Source organism: Centroberyx affinis, unplaced genomic scaffold (assembly GCF_046629955.1).
Source record: "Centroberyx affinis isolate AG114_WGS23_722 - 3 ecotype Tasmania unplaced genomic scaffold, CSIRO-AGI_Caff_v1 ptg000255l_1, whole genome shotgun sequence".
Lineage (NCBI taxonomy): Eukaryota > Metazoa > Chordata > Actinopteri > Beryciformes > Berycidae > Centroberyx > Centroberyx affinis.
In genome coordinates this window covers 467,202-484,683 of record NW_027278937.1, presented here as the reverse complement: position 1 = coordinate 484,683, position 17,482 = coordinate 467,202, and the positions used below count along the sequence as shown (strand labels likewise).

Sequence of the window (17,482 nt, the reverse complement as noted above, 5' to 3'; positions counted from 1 at the left end):
TTCCTATAGTATTCCTGCAGGTACGTATAGTGTGCCCGTATTAGTGATATTAGTTTAGTTTATAGTGACCTTACTTTATGCTATATAGCCGATTTTTCCCCCCTCCTGTCACTATTACCGAAATATTCCTATCAGGACTTACTTGCTGCCATAGCGTCTTTGTTATTTGTAAATTTATTGTAGGATTACGTTTTCCTAAGGGGCAAGCCTCCCTCCCAGCCTTGCCTGTCTTGTAATTGCATTGTAGCCCACTTAAGGCACAAAGTCTCAACATATCAGCTGAAATAGGGCTGTAAAGATACTGTGTGACGGCGCAGACAGGTTTTTTGTGTGTGTGTATAGGCAGAGGCTATAATGGTGATAACTGTAACAGCGCTCAGCAGCCCAGTAATGGCGTAATGAGCATACTTCACAAGTTTGACAGGTGAAAGCCTGACTGACTGCTGCTGGATAGAAGAAGTCATTACCTGCTGTGCCTTCATGTTTGCCACGCTTTAGTGTTCACACATATTTGAATATACCAGGCATATAGCTTATAACCCACTGCACTGTATATCCATTAACAAAAATACAAATTCTGTGATAAATTTTAGAAGGATAGTATACAAATATCACAGCAACAGTATGAATATTATAGGAATATTATAGTGACGCCATACCTGATAAGTCACTCACTACTAAGTACCATTATAAAGATACCACGGCTTCCTCTGAAAACATTGTAGTGATGCATAACTCCACCCAAGGTGCCAGGAGAAACAGTTGGCCTGTTAGTGCAGCCCGACCGGTCTGCACCAACTCTGTTCATGTTCCCACTGTCATATGTTCCCAGCAAAATTAAGCCAAATAGACACAAAGCTGAAATTGTTGTCTGTCTTGTGCTCAGCACAGCGGTTGATCTTCAATAGATTAGGAGCAATTTTGGTCAAACAGATCACAGTCTGGGTCTGTGCCAAGGGAAATGGGCTGTGTGGTAAATGTGCCCCACTGTAAAAACACAGTTGAATAGGATCCATTGTGTCTGAAATTATTCTCTTACGTGGATGGATTAGCCTGTTGATGTGAGGGATGAAGTGACGAGGGCTGATAAAGGTCAGGACAGATCTGACTGTCAGGGCCTAATGCACAACTCAAGACCTCGGTGTTTGTGCTTGCGTACAAACAGAATTGAAATGTCAGCGATGCTTTGATGTCTCTGTGACAGAAATATAGTGCGTATGTGTGTGTGTGTGTGTGTGTCTGTTTGTGTATGTACAGATGAGCTCATCTGCAGTACTTGCACCCCACCTTCCTGATACTCATCCTTTTTCATCTCATTGCACGCTGAATGCTGACTCCCTCCAATAATACTTTGATGTGTCTTTGCCTTTGGACATATCAGCAATGTTTCTTCTAGCATCTTACAAGCCACCTGGTGATGACTTTGTACCCCATTGCTTCCAATAACTCACAATTACATTACTCCTAATGCCAACTGTCCACTATAGTAACACTCCCACTTGTGGCTGCTGCATGAAGGCAGTTTGTAGAGGCTCTCTGACCGGTTTCTGCGTATTTTCTCCCTGACACTGCAATAGCAAGGGTTCATTTGTTGAAGCCCGCTTGTTTAGCTGCTGATTGGGTTTTCTGCTCTTCTCTGTATGTGTCATGACCTTAGCTTGGCTCTGGTCATGTTGACAAGCCTTAATCCTTCCTTGCCAATATTCTTTTTCTTATCTTGCTTGTATTGGTCATTTCTGGATATTTGCTTGACTGATCAATAAAGGGAGCTCCGGGCCAGATACCAGTGAAGCTGTAATCTAAATCATTCTTAGCATTTTCCCCTGTTGGCACGCACCATGTTGCCCTTCACACTCCCTGTGTCCCTTACACTGTAACTGGTGGTGCACGGTGCCAAGGCAGGGTCGTCCAGGTTTCTGTGAAAAAGAGGCGGTTTTGGGGGTGGCGCGGGGACACGGCACGCTGGCCAGGCATGAATTGGCTGGCACAACTTGTCCTGACAGAAAGCCCCACACACACACACAGAAAGACAAGCAGCAGGGAGACAGGGGGAACCCAACGCTTAAGTCTCTGAGCACTCTGCTGCTGTGCCATGTGCTCACAACATGGCATGTCCTTAAGCCTGTCTACGCTTCTCACTTCTTCCCACTTCATGACTTTTCCCACTGCCAGGCAAGTGTAGGGTTCAGCAAGACTGGAAGGGCTGATGAGAGCATTTGAGTAAGTGTGTGTGTGTGTGTGTGTGTGTGTGTGTGTGTGTCTGGGGGGTCTTATTTGGAAGGACAGCTGACATATTCTCAGCACCGGCATCGTGAGTACCTGGAAGTTGGCCGATTAGATTGACGTGTGTGGTTATTTGATCTTGCTGAGATGTGTGACTCAGGTTTTGTCAGAATCACTTACACACTATTGACTCTGGCTGATCTGATACAGTGGAGGAGAGGATAGAGGGATGAAGGAGATAAAGGGAGGCAGACCAGGGATTTCAGTTGCCTGTGATCCAGTTGTTTTGTGAAACTTTTTTGGGACCTTATGGGTGGGTCATGGGGGATAAAACTCACTGATGTAGCTTTGAGAGGCTTCCTTGCTTGAGCATTAAAGGAATAGTTCACCCAAAAATGAAAATGCTGTCATCATCTACTCACCCTCATTCCAGTTGAAACACAGGTGAAGTTTGTCCATATAACACACAGGGAGGTTGCCAGCACAACTCCATAGCAGCCTTCTCCAAAACAACTGAAGTCAGTGGGGACCAGTTCTTCAGAGTTCCAAAAAGACCTACAGTATATTTACACCATAATTTAGTGCAAATCTTAACTACAGCTGGTTGATTTGCAACACATAATGGTGTATAGGTCTTTCTATTCACAGTGTGATTGTTTGGCTTTTTTGTTTTGGAACTCTAAAGAACAGGTCCCCATTGACTTCAGTTGTTTTGGAGAAGGCTGCTACCAAGTTGTGCTGGCAACCTCCCTGTGTGTTATATGGACTAACAAATTTCACCTGTATTTCATTTGGCTGTTCCTTTAAAATGTGTAGCATGTGTAAGAGTGGGATACCACTCTTACACATGAGTGCTAGGGTGGGGTTCTCAGAGTGAAAGAGAAAGGGAAACACATTCATAGGGAAGTGATCAGGAAGCATGTGGTGACACGCACCCAAACCCCCCTCCCCCTTTCAGTTGGGCTAACGCTAATCCGCTGGTCATGTGACCGTGAGCTCTTAGCCTGGACTAGGCCGCTGCACTGGAGCACTCTGATCCATCTGCCAAATAGCCTTGCTGATTGTTGACATCCGTAGCATGTTCTCCTGTCCCATGATCGCTGCTGCTCGCTCCACACAAGACTCGAATTCAAGGACTGCCATCAGCTTTTTTCTAGTGAAGGATGTTATCAGCAGTTTCACAAGATGCACCTCTCCCACTCTCTCTTTCTCTCTCTCTCTCTCTCTCTCTCTCTTCTGATGTCTCTGTCTTTCCTTCTATCTCTGTATTTCTTTCTCTGTCTCTCTCTCTCAGTCTAACTTTCATTGACTTGACGTTCAGTGAGTAACTGGGAGGGGATGACAACCATGCGTTCCAGCCACTGAGACGCATGATAAGGCCTTGGGGTATTATCTCAGTGACACAACCAGAATAGCCAGCACACTCGAAGGAAAGATCACACTCAGCCGTATGAAGGAAGAAGACGGTGGCTAACAGCGAGCACTTGAGTTCCCTTGAATGTTGCTGCCGGTGCTTCCCTTTTTGTTGCTGTGATTTTAAATTGTGCAAGGAGACATTGTAAAGAAAGTCCAGAATGGAGATAGAATGGACACAAGTGGTTGGGATTAATCATTTCCTCCTATTTGCGCAATACCCCTCTGCAAGCCTAAACACACAAGAGCAAAATGCTGTTGCAACCTGCGGCTGTGGTACAACAGCACCAGGCTTGGCTCACCTGGCTCTGAATACCACACCAACCTTTATGTGGAGGCTGGGTCCCATTACTCAAAAGCTTCCTTTATTAAAACTGCTGACTGAGGGTCAGTGACAAGAATCATTTGCAAGTCATGATCATTGAAAAAGACAAACTCTGTTCATAGATCAGTTTGAGATCTAGATAGCAATTCTCCTGAATATTATGTTGCAAGTCATTAACAATAACTCACATTCAGTGGCTTGATCCAAAAATGAGTTCTTACCCTTGGGACACACACCCAGCCAAGGGTCGGTAGCTCGAAGGTTAGAGAAAGCCAGCCTGTGGCTGACTGGCAGGTTGCCTGTTCGAATCCCCAGAGCAGTGAGGGAATCTGAGTGGGAAAAGTGAAGTAGTTCTCCTCCTCTCTCAAAAACTGCCATCAGTGTTCTCTCTCAGCGAGGCTCTTAACCCCACAGTCACTCCAGCAGAGTGGCTCAGTGGCCAGCTATTCACAACTGTGGCTGTGCTTGGAAGCTCTCAAGTATGACTGTGTGTGTGTGTGCATTCAATGCAACAACTCCTCAGGCTGGTGCTGTAGATAATATACATGTTTTCTCAGTTCACTTGTCTCATTAAGTGAGGGTTTAAAAACGGATGAGGTAGAATTTTGGATGTGTCATGTGAGCTATTGCTCCCTGACTATTGTCACAGTGGTATGGGAAAGTCCCTCACTTCATGGCACATTGCACAACTTATTCTTTTGGGTGCCATTGGAGTCTGGCCCATGCTCAGGACCCTCCATGCATGAGTTGGGTGAACTAATGGCTTCATCTGGGCTCTAGAGGAAATGTTGTCATGTGAAGTCTCCAATCAGTAAAAATGTGCAGGACTTTATGTTGGTGATAAGTAGTGCATTGATCATTTACATTTTAGATATCTAGCTGAAGCTGTTATCCAGTGTGATTTACAAAGAATGCAACAGTAGAGTATGCTTAAATTCCTGGACTACCAACATTTCAAGCACCCAGTAATGAAGAATCTAAAAGTAAAAGCTCCAATTCCCAGGAAAATAGATAGATGTAACAAATACTCCTTATACCCATTATACTAAATGTAAAGAAGAGCTTGTCATAATTTGTGATAAGTTATAGGAATTATCACACACAGACATAATTGCCAAAGCTGGTAGTTGGTGCAGCACACAGCGGCTGAAGTCACAGAGTTGTGCAGACGTCCCTCTGGGATGTTTATGGTGCTGGGCTGGAGAAACCTCACCATGCCTCGCCTCAAGTTCTTACCATGTCTCTGTTTGCAGAGTGTGTTAGCAGTTTATTTTTTCCTTTCATGCCCAGGCTATTCACGCTGTGGGTCCTGACCTTATATAGCTTAAATCCGACCTTCGGGCCTACTTCCTAACCATGGTAGTTTATCACTAGTGGAGTGACAAGGATGCTGTATTGTTTGAAGTGCATTGCCATCCAACAAGATGTTTCAGTTAGAGAGGGGCATTTACAGTAACACTGATAAGTAAGAGTAAGTAAGAGGAGTTAAGTCAAGTGCAGCAGTAAGGCAGTAGTGGTCATGGGCAGTGGCACAGACTCTGCAACTTCCAGGGTGTCCTGGTGGCTTGGCACACCACATAACTGTGATATTTTATTTTTGAATCCAGCCTAAAAGCTTTGTTTCATGACATCCTCCCATCTTTTCTGTCTGTCCTCACTGTGTGCTGCCTAATAAAACAGGAATGCCTTAAACGGCGCTTCCCCCAGAAGTGCCAGGGGGTCTTCAGTCCCCTGGGAAGACATTTTTGAAAATCTGCTTTTAAAAATGAATTCCTGGTAGGTTCTGTACAGTGGCATGGGCATACCATTTCAAGGGAGAAGACACAATATGCTTGAATTTCTGACCTCTCACTGAGATTCAAATACGACTCTACCAATATAGGCTACTTTCTTTGTTTAGCAACATAGTTTCCACTTCCACTTTCCAGCAACTTAGAGAAACATTTTTATATACAAGATAAGGAAGCACTCAACCTGTATCAATATTTCTGGGTTATGTTATGTGTCTTGTTATTCAGTAACTGAAATGGCCACTTTCTTCCAGAAGTTGCACTGTCAATACTGTCAATACTCTGCCCTCTTTTGGGTTCGCAGGCCCTTAAGAACTCCAGGTGAAACTGCACTAAGCTGCTGAACGTGAGGAGACATTCTGAGAATCGCTTTATTGATATGGTCTGGCATGTGGCTGTTTTAAAAATAAGGCCCATATTCAGACCAGAAGTATATTCAAAATAGGTAGATTGTTTGTCTTGCTAAAATCTGCTCTTGTCTATCTTGTGCTTTTTGCTATGCTTGTCCTATATCATTTTGTTCACCACCGATTTTGTTTAGTTAGATCTAGCTGGGCTCATTCTCTATAAAGTCCTCTGAGACATGCTTGTGCTAAAGGGCTATATAAATAAACAAACTTGAACTTGAACTTGAAACTGTAATCATACAGTTAATGGTGTGAAATAGATGTAGGCTGAGGTTTAAAATTGTGTTTACAGGCCAGCTGTAATAGTTGCTTCTCAGTGCAGTTTAAATGCCAGTGAGAGGATAAAAACATTTATGTACCTGTAAATGCTCACTGTAGACCAATATAAGCTCTTGAAGCTGGGTATGGCATGTGCTACTGTCTATGCCAACATTACACTACATACATACACACCAAAACTGCAAAACAAATTGCCCCTCGGGGAAAATAAAGCTTTACTCAACTCTCTAGAAAATGCAAAGGAGTTTGCAGTGCTGCTCCTTTTAAGCACAGACGTTATTGGCTATTATTATCCCACAAAGTTACAGGCAGTGCTCAATGCATACAATCTAAATAATCATGTATTTTTTATGGAGATTGCAATGATTTGACTGGATGTTATTGATGTAGTGTTACGGCAAATGTACTGTTATGTTATACGCTTTTTATTGGTGTGGTTGGGCTTTGAGTAGCCTGCATATATTGGAAATACTGTGGTATAAATGCCCCTCAGACTAGTTATTTTCCTTAGAGCTCCTAGGTGATCAATGCTTGTCCCTTTAGAAATTGTACCTCATTCTCTCAGTCTAACAAAAGGCAGCGCCCCCCATGGTAAAGGGTGGGGGTGGTGAAGACCCTCTCCATGTTTATGGGTATAAATCTGCTTCACATTCCAGTGGTTCATTGAAAGTTCATTCTTCTGAAACTCAGCCATCAACTGACCAATACCAGTCACCTTTGTCAATGATGACATCGTCAGGTCAAAAGGTCATCTTCTAATGATAGCCTGTGTTGGAATCCTCTGCTTGCCGGATCAGGTTACTTTTACTTGGTGAGAGGTTTTTTTCTGTGGGATATTTTTGAAGCTACAATATGCAACTTTTTGCCACAAAACAATGAAGTGTATCCTGGTCCTGCCCTCCTCTCCCTCAGCTGATCAGGTTCACACCCTAACACCTGTCACTCATCTTGATGAGCTGTCTACCCTGAAACAGCATCTAACCTGAACCTGAGGTAACCGGCATCCGTAAAGCCACCACAGGTGTTGTAGAAGCAGGCGGCGAGCGCAGGAAATCTGCAATGAAAAAAACAAAAAAACAATGTCAATTTCACCTATCTTTTAACGGGCTTTGTCTGCTGCATGTTTAACCTTGATGTCTTTTCTTACTGCTTTCTATCATTGTTTTTGTTGCTATGACTTCCCCGCTAGCCTCACCTTGATAGCCACAACCAGCTCACTGCTGACCACACAAATGGTTTACACTCCAAAACGTCCCCAACATCATTGAAAAGTCAATTTTAGACAAATAGGGGGGATTTAGGCATGAACACACAGGGTCACAGAGAGAGTGTATAATATGTCCTATTTATTTATTGTTTTAATGTGAAAGATGCATATTGCAGGTTTAACGTCCTGGGTGCAGATACAGCTTTAATGTTGTCTGTATTCTGAATAACCAGTTCTGCTCATTTTGTTGTTGAAAACACATTTGCTGCCGTAGGGTCTGCATACAGAGACTTGCTGTGCTTTTCCCAAGAGCAGGATGAGAAGTGGCCACTGCTATGTTCAAGCCTATTACAGGCTTACAGCAAATGAGACAGCTTGGAAAACCAGCAAATACCTCACAGATAAATAATACAGGTTTAAAGGAGGTGAGAGAGAGAGAGACAGAGAGAGAGAGAGATGATGGGTAAGAATAGGAAATGCTTAAAGACAGAGGGAAATTAAATGATTTAACAGATTTAACTACCGTTAAACACAGGCAAACATGTGTATGCATGCACCTGGGGAGGATAACAAACCGTTTAGCTTCAGTTGTTTATTCTTGTTATTCATTATTCATGACCCTTGTGTGTGTGTGTGTGTGTGTGTAAATGTTATCTCAGCATGTATACAAGTGTTTTGTTCAACCAGATTTAGGTCATGGATGCTCCCTTATGTCTGGGGAAAGGGATAACATCTCTAAAAGATTACTATAAGAAGCACCTGATTAAAAAAAATGATTATGATGATGAGGAAAAAAAAGATTTTTCCATTGTTCCATGGTTATATATGTTGGATTACAGTAGAGATGTAGAGCGAGACTGAATGAACAAGTAAGTCCTTATGTGTTTTTTTTTTATTTCTATATATGTCCAGTGACTTATACTGGATTCAATGTTCTTCATTTCCCATGTAAACCTTGTGAACTTTCATAATTAATCCAAGGCCATAGGCTAGCAAGCTCTCTCTCTCTCTTTCTCTCTCTCTCTCTCGCTTGCTCTCTGCTTTGTGGAGGCATAGGAGCAATATAATGCAGAGTCAGTGTTGGGCTTGGTGGATCCGTTAGCCTGTATTGATCCTGTGAGCTCATCTGTGCCCCCGGCAGCTCCTGTCTAACAAGGCACAGTGATGCTCTCAGATGAGCGCTGTGTGACATCTCCAGCCGTCCTGCCGCTCCCTCCGCAGCTCCAGCCCTTTCCCTTTGGCTTCCATAAAAATGAAATATATGCAAACAAAGGTATACTTTCATTGTGTTGATGAATCAAGTGATGAATTCAGCATTGCCTGCGAACAAGCGCAGACAAAGGTCCGATGATGCGAAGACAGATTCACTTCCCCTTTTGTGTGTTTTTGTGTGCCTGTGCATACAAGTGTATACGTATGTATTTGCGTATGTGAGTGTGTTAGTGGGTGGGTAGGTGGTCAAGTGTCTGCTGGTGTACAGTGAAGCATTGCACTGTATCTATTAGGGCTGGGCGATAATTCAATACTATCGTTTATCATCTTTCAGTGGAATCATATCGTGATGATATGAAGATATTTTGATATTGTGACACACATTTCTGCTGTTTAAATTGATGATGACAAGCAAATTTTACTTAAAAACTTATAAAATGATTTTTAAAATGCAAAATTCCAATAAACAGAAGTTTAAAAAAAACAAAAGAAAAAAAAAACGTATAAAATGAGGTATGGTAGGAATATTTTTTGAATATTTCTGTTTTGTTTGACATCACACCTAACATTACCATTCGGTTCAATGAGATGAACATTAATTTGATTATTTAACGTGATTTTGCATACATGAACCATATCGTGAGATATATATTGATATCGAGAAAAATCCTTATGATTATCGTGATATTGATTTCAACCATATCGCCCAGCCCTAGTATCTATATAGGTCAGAGAGAGGTCTTTGAATGGGGTCAAAGTGCAACATTTCATAAAGATGTTGCTCAGTCATAATAACACGTGAGATTGTCGTAAGACCAACCTTGTGTGACGTTTATTGTGAGCATAAACTTCTAACACCTCCAGCGGTACCAACCTGACATCGTCTTCGACTGCTAGATCCCGTCCGTTACTCTCTTCACTGTCCCCTGCTTTCCCCTTTCGAGGCATTCAGCCATGTGAGCCAGTCACATGTGCGGTTAAATGTATGCAGAGAGAGGAGGGAGAGCGAGGAAGTGTGTGCGTTGTGTGTAAATAGTGTGTGGCATCACCATGGTTCATAGTGTGTAGCATTACCACGCGTCATGGTGCTCATCAAACACATTTTCCATTCTCACATATTCTCCTATCCCTACCCATTGCTTTGTAGGCAGCAAGGCACGAGGCAGCATGTGTAGAGAATTGTGTATTATAAATAGATAGGATAACACTGGAGGGTTTGTATTGTTCTCCTCTTCTGTATTCCCCATGTCAGGGTTAGCCATTGAAAAGACTTCAGACTGCTTTGCATTGTAAAACATTGCCATTGTGTATAGCAGCATATCTGTGGACATGCAAACTGAAATATCTATGAAATTCCTTTCACAAATGCAAATGATAGAAGGGAGCAAGCGAGCTTATCCACAAAGATGACCACTTGTGGATGAATGAACCATAGAAATGAAAGATGACAACTTTATTGAATAGATACACTGGAGAAAATTCATAAAGCTTCATTTGCAATGCAAGGTACCTCTTTTCCATTAAATAAGCATCTTTTTAAATTCAGACCTATTCTTCAAGTGTAATTTCTATGCCCAACTCCTGGCCTCAGATGACTGGATGTGGGCCCTCCTGCTCTTCTTTCATGTTGCATTCATAGTCCTTTAATAATGCGTGTGTGATGATGAAGATGCAGCTTAGTAACTGCTGTCTAGACCTATATATATACAGTATGTATATGGCATTTCTAGTTGTGATGGGTTTTGCAAGCCAGCGTCTCTCCACACCTTTGTTTCTGTGCTGATTATTGGACACCGTACAGAGCAGCAAACGGAGGCCTTTTAGCAAATCAATACACTCAATGGACAGGGAGGAAGTGCCCACTTTGGGACCAGGAGTGTGTGTCACAAACCCTAATATGGGATTAGTTTAGTGTGTGCTCTCCAGTGAGGAGCTAGGGGTTCATTGTGTGCCAACGCGACTTTGAGGCAACACAGTAATGCATAGGTTTCATGTTTCATGTTAACATTGTTTAGTAGGGATCGGACGATATGCTTATCTCATGATATGATTCGATATGCAATATGGGGTTCACGATTCAATACAACCATGATACGGTGTAATAAATAAAAGTTCAATGACATCAAAGGATGACTGCGCAGAATTATGTTTATTTCTGATCCACAAATCTTTCTAGCAATGGCATTGACTTGCTAGAATGTAAACAACAATTGTAAAATGTCATTAAAAAGTGCAAATAATATAATTTCAATGGAGAGCCTGTGAAATTATGTGGGCAAGCCGTCTCATCTGTGATTACTACAGCAGAATAAAATGTAGCTACCCCATGATACCTATTGTCACATTTTTGTATTGCAGTATATTGAATTTTGATATATTCTCTCATCCCTATTGTTTAGTATGTTTCATTAATCACGTGAATACACTGTGATACAGGAAAGTATCTCATGAAGATGGAGCAGGGGATTGGAGGGGGTGGGGGGGGTTGGATTGGTGGCTAGGGTGCTCTGTCTTTCTTCAGTGTCCATGCTCAGCTTATCCAGATAATCCCTGTGCCACTACCATAATCACTCAGACACTACACTGTACGCAGCACCATAAGGTCGATTCCTTTGTTTTCCCCCGTGGCATGTGTGGCAGAGACACCTCCGATAAAAGCTATGTTACCTCCTCCGATAAGAGCCAGTTTCAGGCCTGCTGTGGTGCAGCGTCCCGTTTTCTCCATGTAGGCGACGGACGGCCCTCCTGTCCTTAGCTGCTCTGCCACACCCAGCCCCAGGCCGGCAAGGCAACATAGCAACAGAGCGATATTTGGATTCCCCCATGCGTCGGTTAAGCAGTTTTCCATCTGTGAGGACACTGTGTGGAGGCCAGTGTGCAGGGAAAAGCCCGTGGCCTGCGGGGAATCCCATGCTTTGTGTTTCAAATGTAATGTTACATCCCCTTGAGTGTGTCTGTGAAATGAATACAAAGCCCAGGCCTTGTTCAAAGTCTGTTTAAATTAGGTTCTTAACATTCTATCAATAAGCCGCATGTGCTTCTCGTAAGAAACTTTCCCTTGTAGTATTTCTGTGGGTCCTATGGTATTTGGCACACCTTGGCTATAGTCTGCGAGGTCAAGGCAAAATGTTTTCATGCCGACGCGCCATGGCAACTGACTGGCAACTGACATGCTATTGCCTTGGATTTGATGAAAGTGCGCTTTTGTTGATTCTGAGGTCAAAGGCGTTTGCTCTGCACACAGACCAGGTCAAGACCAGCTGGCAAGTTCACAAGATGTGTGTTAAAGATGCTGCTGTTAGGCTCACAACTGGCATAGAGTATGGGTTGCATGACAGCTGGCCCCAGCTGTTTTGCTCTTGAATGTGGGTTGTAACCAGGCACCCAAAGGTCCGAGGGGCCCCGCTATCTCTTGAAATCAGTCCTGTCTGCAGCGGAGGTGTGTCTGGTGCTGTTGTCACTGTGGGGTAAAGACCTCTGCTCGCTAAGCAGGGCAGCTGGATCTGAAGGGACGGGTGGGGTGGAGTTGACCTTTACTGAGAGCACTGAGCTTGCCATGCAGGGAAGGGAGACGAGGTAAGAGGAGCAACAGCGAGGGGGGATGGGGCCAGAGTCTTGGTGACTGAGCTAGATACTGTGTGTGAGAAACTGCAGCTATCTGACCTCTGACACATGACAAGCTGGAAAGGTCAAAGGGCAGAGCTCTCAAAAGCTGCCTGCGTTGGTGTTTACAGGGGTGTTGATGGAGGAAAGGAGAGACGGCCGAGAAGAGAAGCCGTAGTGGAAGGAGAGACTTAAACTGACAGGGGCGGCAAGTAATATCAAGTATATCAGGTATATAAGCTGAGTAATGTGTGGAGTAATGAAGGAGTAATGAGTGAAACACTTTTTTTAAACTAATTCCCTAGATTTTATGATGTCTAAGTTATAGCAAAGTAACTCACATGCTCTTTGATTCTGGTGCAGTCACTGATGTCATCAGACCAGTTTGAATATGTTGAAACAATACATAGCCCATATTTGTGCTGCACCCGCACCCCCCACCTCCCTCCCTCCCTTCCTCCCTGCCTCTTAAGGCACGTGTGCGCTCCGTGCCGTGCCTTTCAGGAATTGTTGGAGGTGCTAGTCAAGCACAGAGGTCACATAGAACAACAGCCCACAGGTCAGATTGGGCCTGCGTGACTGAAACAGGACATGGACAGGAACAGGAGCCGTTCAGATAAGGAGTAATACAGTTAGGATATTCAAACACAAATGAATGACCTTTAACTTTGAATAGGATCTTTCAGGTTGACTTTTTCGCAATTATACTAACTAATGTAATCACATCATGTAAATGCCAAGACATTAGTTCTTGTAAACCAAGTTACCAGTGCGCCCGTTTGAAAAGTATTGATTTGACTCCCTGAACCTGATGTGAGCTCACTGGGTGCACGGCTGTCTCCTCTCAGCTCCTCAAACAGCAGGACGCCTAACTCTTCCCCAGCCGGGGTCATGCCGTAAGATCCTCTTAGCGTACATCTGCAGGGCAGCGACTGTGATTTGCTCACAGTAATCAGGTCGGCCTCTCTGACACTCAGATAGAAACGGTATTCAGTAGAGCAGCAGTGATAGAATTGGCCTGCATGAGGAATTAAATGGCAATGAGATTAGAAAGTGGCAGATACCTGGGTGCATAATAGTCCGTCCCCGAGAGAGGCGATGTGTTTGTGAACTGCACTTGGTACTAATGTTGTCTTTCATATCATGAATTGACAAGTGCTCTAATGGCTCATGTCAGCGCACAGATCAATAAAAACTAGGATGGTCTGACTTCCATCCTCACAGACAGCACTGATGGGATAGTTTATGGTTAAAGTTGCACGTGTGAGCGGTGTGACTTAGTTTTTTATTAGCCGCCCTTCAGGGCGAGGAGCGTCTCACTGAAATTTTCCCTGGGCTCTTTCTTTAGCCCCTGCCTCCACTGGCCGACTCCTTTGAAGCTTGTTGAGCTAAACAGAAGCCTGAGGGGGGAATCTCTGGTCACGGCTGCTGCTCATGCTAAGTGTCTATTGAAAAGCCTCTGTGAAGGATGCTGCTCTTTGGCTGGAAGTTGAAATATTGAACGCGGTAAACATGCTGCGCTTGTGCAGTGCTGTCGAGATCATGCAACCGTGTGTCCTTTCAACTGAAAATAATGAGAAAGAGAAGCCACTGCTGGTACTCAAGGCTGTCAGTGGACACAGTGTTAGTCCTGCTGAGTGCTGAAGCTACACTGTACTTTTCTAAGCCCATATGCAACGACCACCATCCAACACGCTCATAAGGTAATAATCATGCATGAATCTAATTGCAGTACTGTGTCTTTTTAATTAGACCCCAACGCCCAATCTTTACATGATGTTACATGGTTCATAATTCATGGACGGTCACACTCATCAACTTTCAGGAACAACGACAGTTCTGTCATTGGTGCCAGGGGCAGGAGCTGACGTTTCTTTATGTCTACTAATAATGGAGGCTGTTGGACCCATGGTGATATAATGATAATGAAAAAAAATGTAGTTTTCGAGGGCTTGCTGTATTTTACATCCATAGGAAACAAGATAATCCTGTTTAACTCATCATCAGCGGAGGTGGCGGTTGTGGTCTTGTGTTCCCACATAAGTGTTCTCACATGGTCCACTCACAGTTACATCAGTATAATAATATTATACTACTGGCCAAGCCACAATTACATACGGAACAACAATAAATCATCCATATTGCCCAGATCATCTAGATATACATGCTGGTTTGTTGCAGGTTTTCATGGCGTGTCGTTCAGAAGAATACAACTCAAAACAAATAAATAAATCAACACAAGGAACGTGCTTTAAGAATCGTATGTAACCACATCGGCATCAGTGATTCATTCAATTCTTTTGGTCATTGAGTTCACTCAGCCCAGCAGCCACTCTAGAGATATATGTAACAACATTTTGGGCAGTTCTGATGAACATGTTGTTGCCAGGAAGAGATTTCTTACCCTGGGCTTTTTTTCCTGGAGTGTTGCTCAAGCAGTCACAGAGTGTATCATGGCCCTAAAAACTGTCATTCCCTAATTCCACCCGTGAAGGTGACTTGGCTGCATGCTAACATTCAAGACTGGCCCAGTAATCATTATCTATACCCCATTTTCTCAGCGTTTCCTCAAAGTTTAATTTCCCCTGTATCTCAGGTCCAGACAGTAGCCCCTGAAAATCCAGTCTCAGTGTTCAGTAAGCCCCGGGGGTTTGTGGTAGAGCCTCTTCAGCTGCACTACCACAGGGAAATGTAAACAACACCCTCATGTGGGGCCTCATCACAGCTCCTCTTGCCCTCCTCCAGAGCCCCCGTCCCCCTCCTGCAGGCGCTGTGTGGGACATCCCCGGCCCTCCGGTCACACTCAGATGTGGACGGTGTTTGTTCACTTGTCGGGTGGCATTTTACAGGCTGTTTGGTAAGAAAACATGGTGGATCCCAGACGAAGGGGCCAAACTGACAGGGGTGAGCAGGGAGGTCTGATGGGTGTGACTGAGCTGGTGTGATGGGAGGTGTGTAAGATTACTTTAAAAATATAATGTGTTGCAGAAAGAAGCATTGTAATCTGTCAAATTATCTCTTGGGATAGTTCCCTTCAGTTACTTTTAGGTTACTTTGCCTCCAAAATGCATAGAATTTGCGGTTAAATACTTTCATCCTGTGACTTGCAATCCATTTTTCCCCATTGTTGGGTCGGACTGTGCCAGCATTGATGTTTGAAGTGGCAGATAGATGAACAGCAGGATGTGTGTGTGTGTGCGGATCAGGGACAACCCCATGTCACCTCTGACCCGGGACAGATGGCAGCGATGAGCCAATTCCTGCTCTTATATTTTTGTGATGATCAAAGTCATGTACTAAAAAAGGACTCTCCCTGGGGTGGATAAGGGTTAAAGGTGATAAAGGAATGTGATGTTTTGTTCTTAAACAGTTCTGCAAAGAATAATTAATACAGTGAAACATTCTGCCAATGGGGTGAGATAATTCCACTTATTTCCAGTACAGTTCACTTGTTCAGGAATTTTCTAGAAACCAGTGTCTGACCAGCATCTTGACACAGAAGACAGATCGCTCCACTTGCATGACACTTGAATCATGTCAACATCTCAAAACAAGCTGCTTTCCATTAGAAACAATTGAAATTGTCAGGGAAATGTTTTCCCTTGTTGAAAAACAAAAAAATGAAAAATATTATTTTTAGACTCAAGAGATTAAGATGGATGTTTTTGCAGTGTATGTGGTTATATAAATCAGTTCATTAGGTTTACAACTCAAATCAAGAGCAGATCTTCCCGTTTATTGTGCCTGTACAGTATGCATACTGTGCATAGTGGATAATATAGACTATAATACCAAACATTAATATTATTCTAGTAAAAAATCTAGCAGGCAGTTAAGACATCGTATTGCTTCATGAATGGTTAGACATGGAACATTTTATAGAACCCCTTCAAAGTTTTGAAGGGCTTTCCCGCAAAACTTTCAAGTAATTCTAATACAATTTGAAATGAAACAAAACAATTCTTTTTCAGCATTTACTTTGTCCCTGTGGTAATACCCCCTGCTCCCCGCTGAGAGCTGAACTGAACTGAACTGAGTGTGCGTGTGTGTGTGTGTGTGTGTGTGTGTGTGTGTGTGTGTGTGTGTGTATGTGTCAGGCACTAATTTGGGCCCCTTTCCTGGGCCTAGGCAAAACTAGAGGGGACAGGGGGCCTCTGGCTGCTCCTGACGCTGAACAATAGCTCCCAGTCCATACCGTAGTTTTCACTTTCCTTGGACACACACACACACACACACACACACACACCCACGTACTGTATGCATGTTCAAATGACACAGCAGTTGGGGCTTAAAAGCATGATGTTGCCAAAGGTCTGTCCCTGTAGGCAGATTAGAAGGAAGCGCTCCCGGACACAGTGCATGTGTTCGGCCGAGGAGGGAAGGGGACGGGACGCTATGCCAGTTACCCAGAATGCCCTCCACCAACACATGGACCGATAAACTTATTCTGTCGCCTGCCCTTTGTTTCCAGTTCATACTGTATGTAGGTTAAGCTTCTTGTTGGGTGATTATTTTAGAAATTGTTTTTTCTTTCTTCCCAATGAGCCGAAAGCCTTCTGGTCGCAGCATGTTGTCATCCCAGGATTTGTTATTCAGCTGGAACAGCTTCTCCGCTGGTTGTTTACACTGTCATTCATTACAAAGAAATGAATAACAAAAGCTGCCTGTCAGTAGCCCACTTTTTTTTTTGCATGATGAGTATGAGATGAAAACGGCAGAGAATTTAAGCAAAGGTATCCAAACTAAAATGATTTTTATCATTCTGTGGATAAAACAGTGACAAGATAGGAGAGATGTGTGCTTCATGTGTGCTGAAGCAAATGTGTTGAACATCTAAATTATATGCAAATGTGGTTTTCCTTGGAAGTGACATAAGCCCCAACTAAAGTTTGACCAAAATGAATGTGACTACTAACTTAACCTCTTGATGACCACAGCGCTGCGGTGCTAAATGTTTTTTTCCATTTATTCTTTATTTAATCAGTTTGTCTCATTGAGATCAAAATCTTTTACAAGAGAGACC

General features: G+C 43.4%; 1 protein-coding gene across 1 annotated transcript in view; it reads left to right on the top strand.

Annotated features, from left to right (window-relative positions):
- stat5a (signal transducer and activator of transcription 5a) overlaps positions 1–17,482 on the top strand; it is a 129,373-nt gene that overhangs the window by 548 nt on the left and 111,343 nt on the right.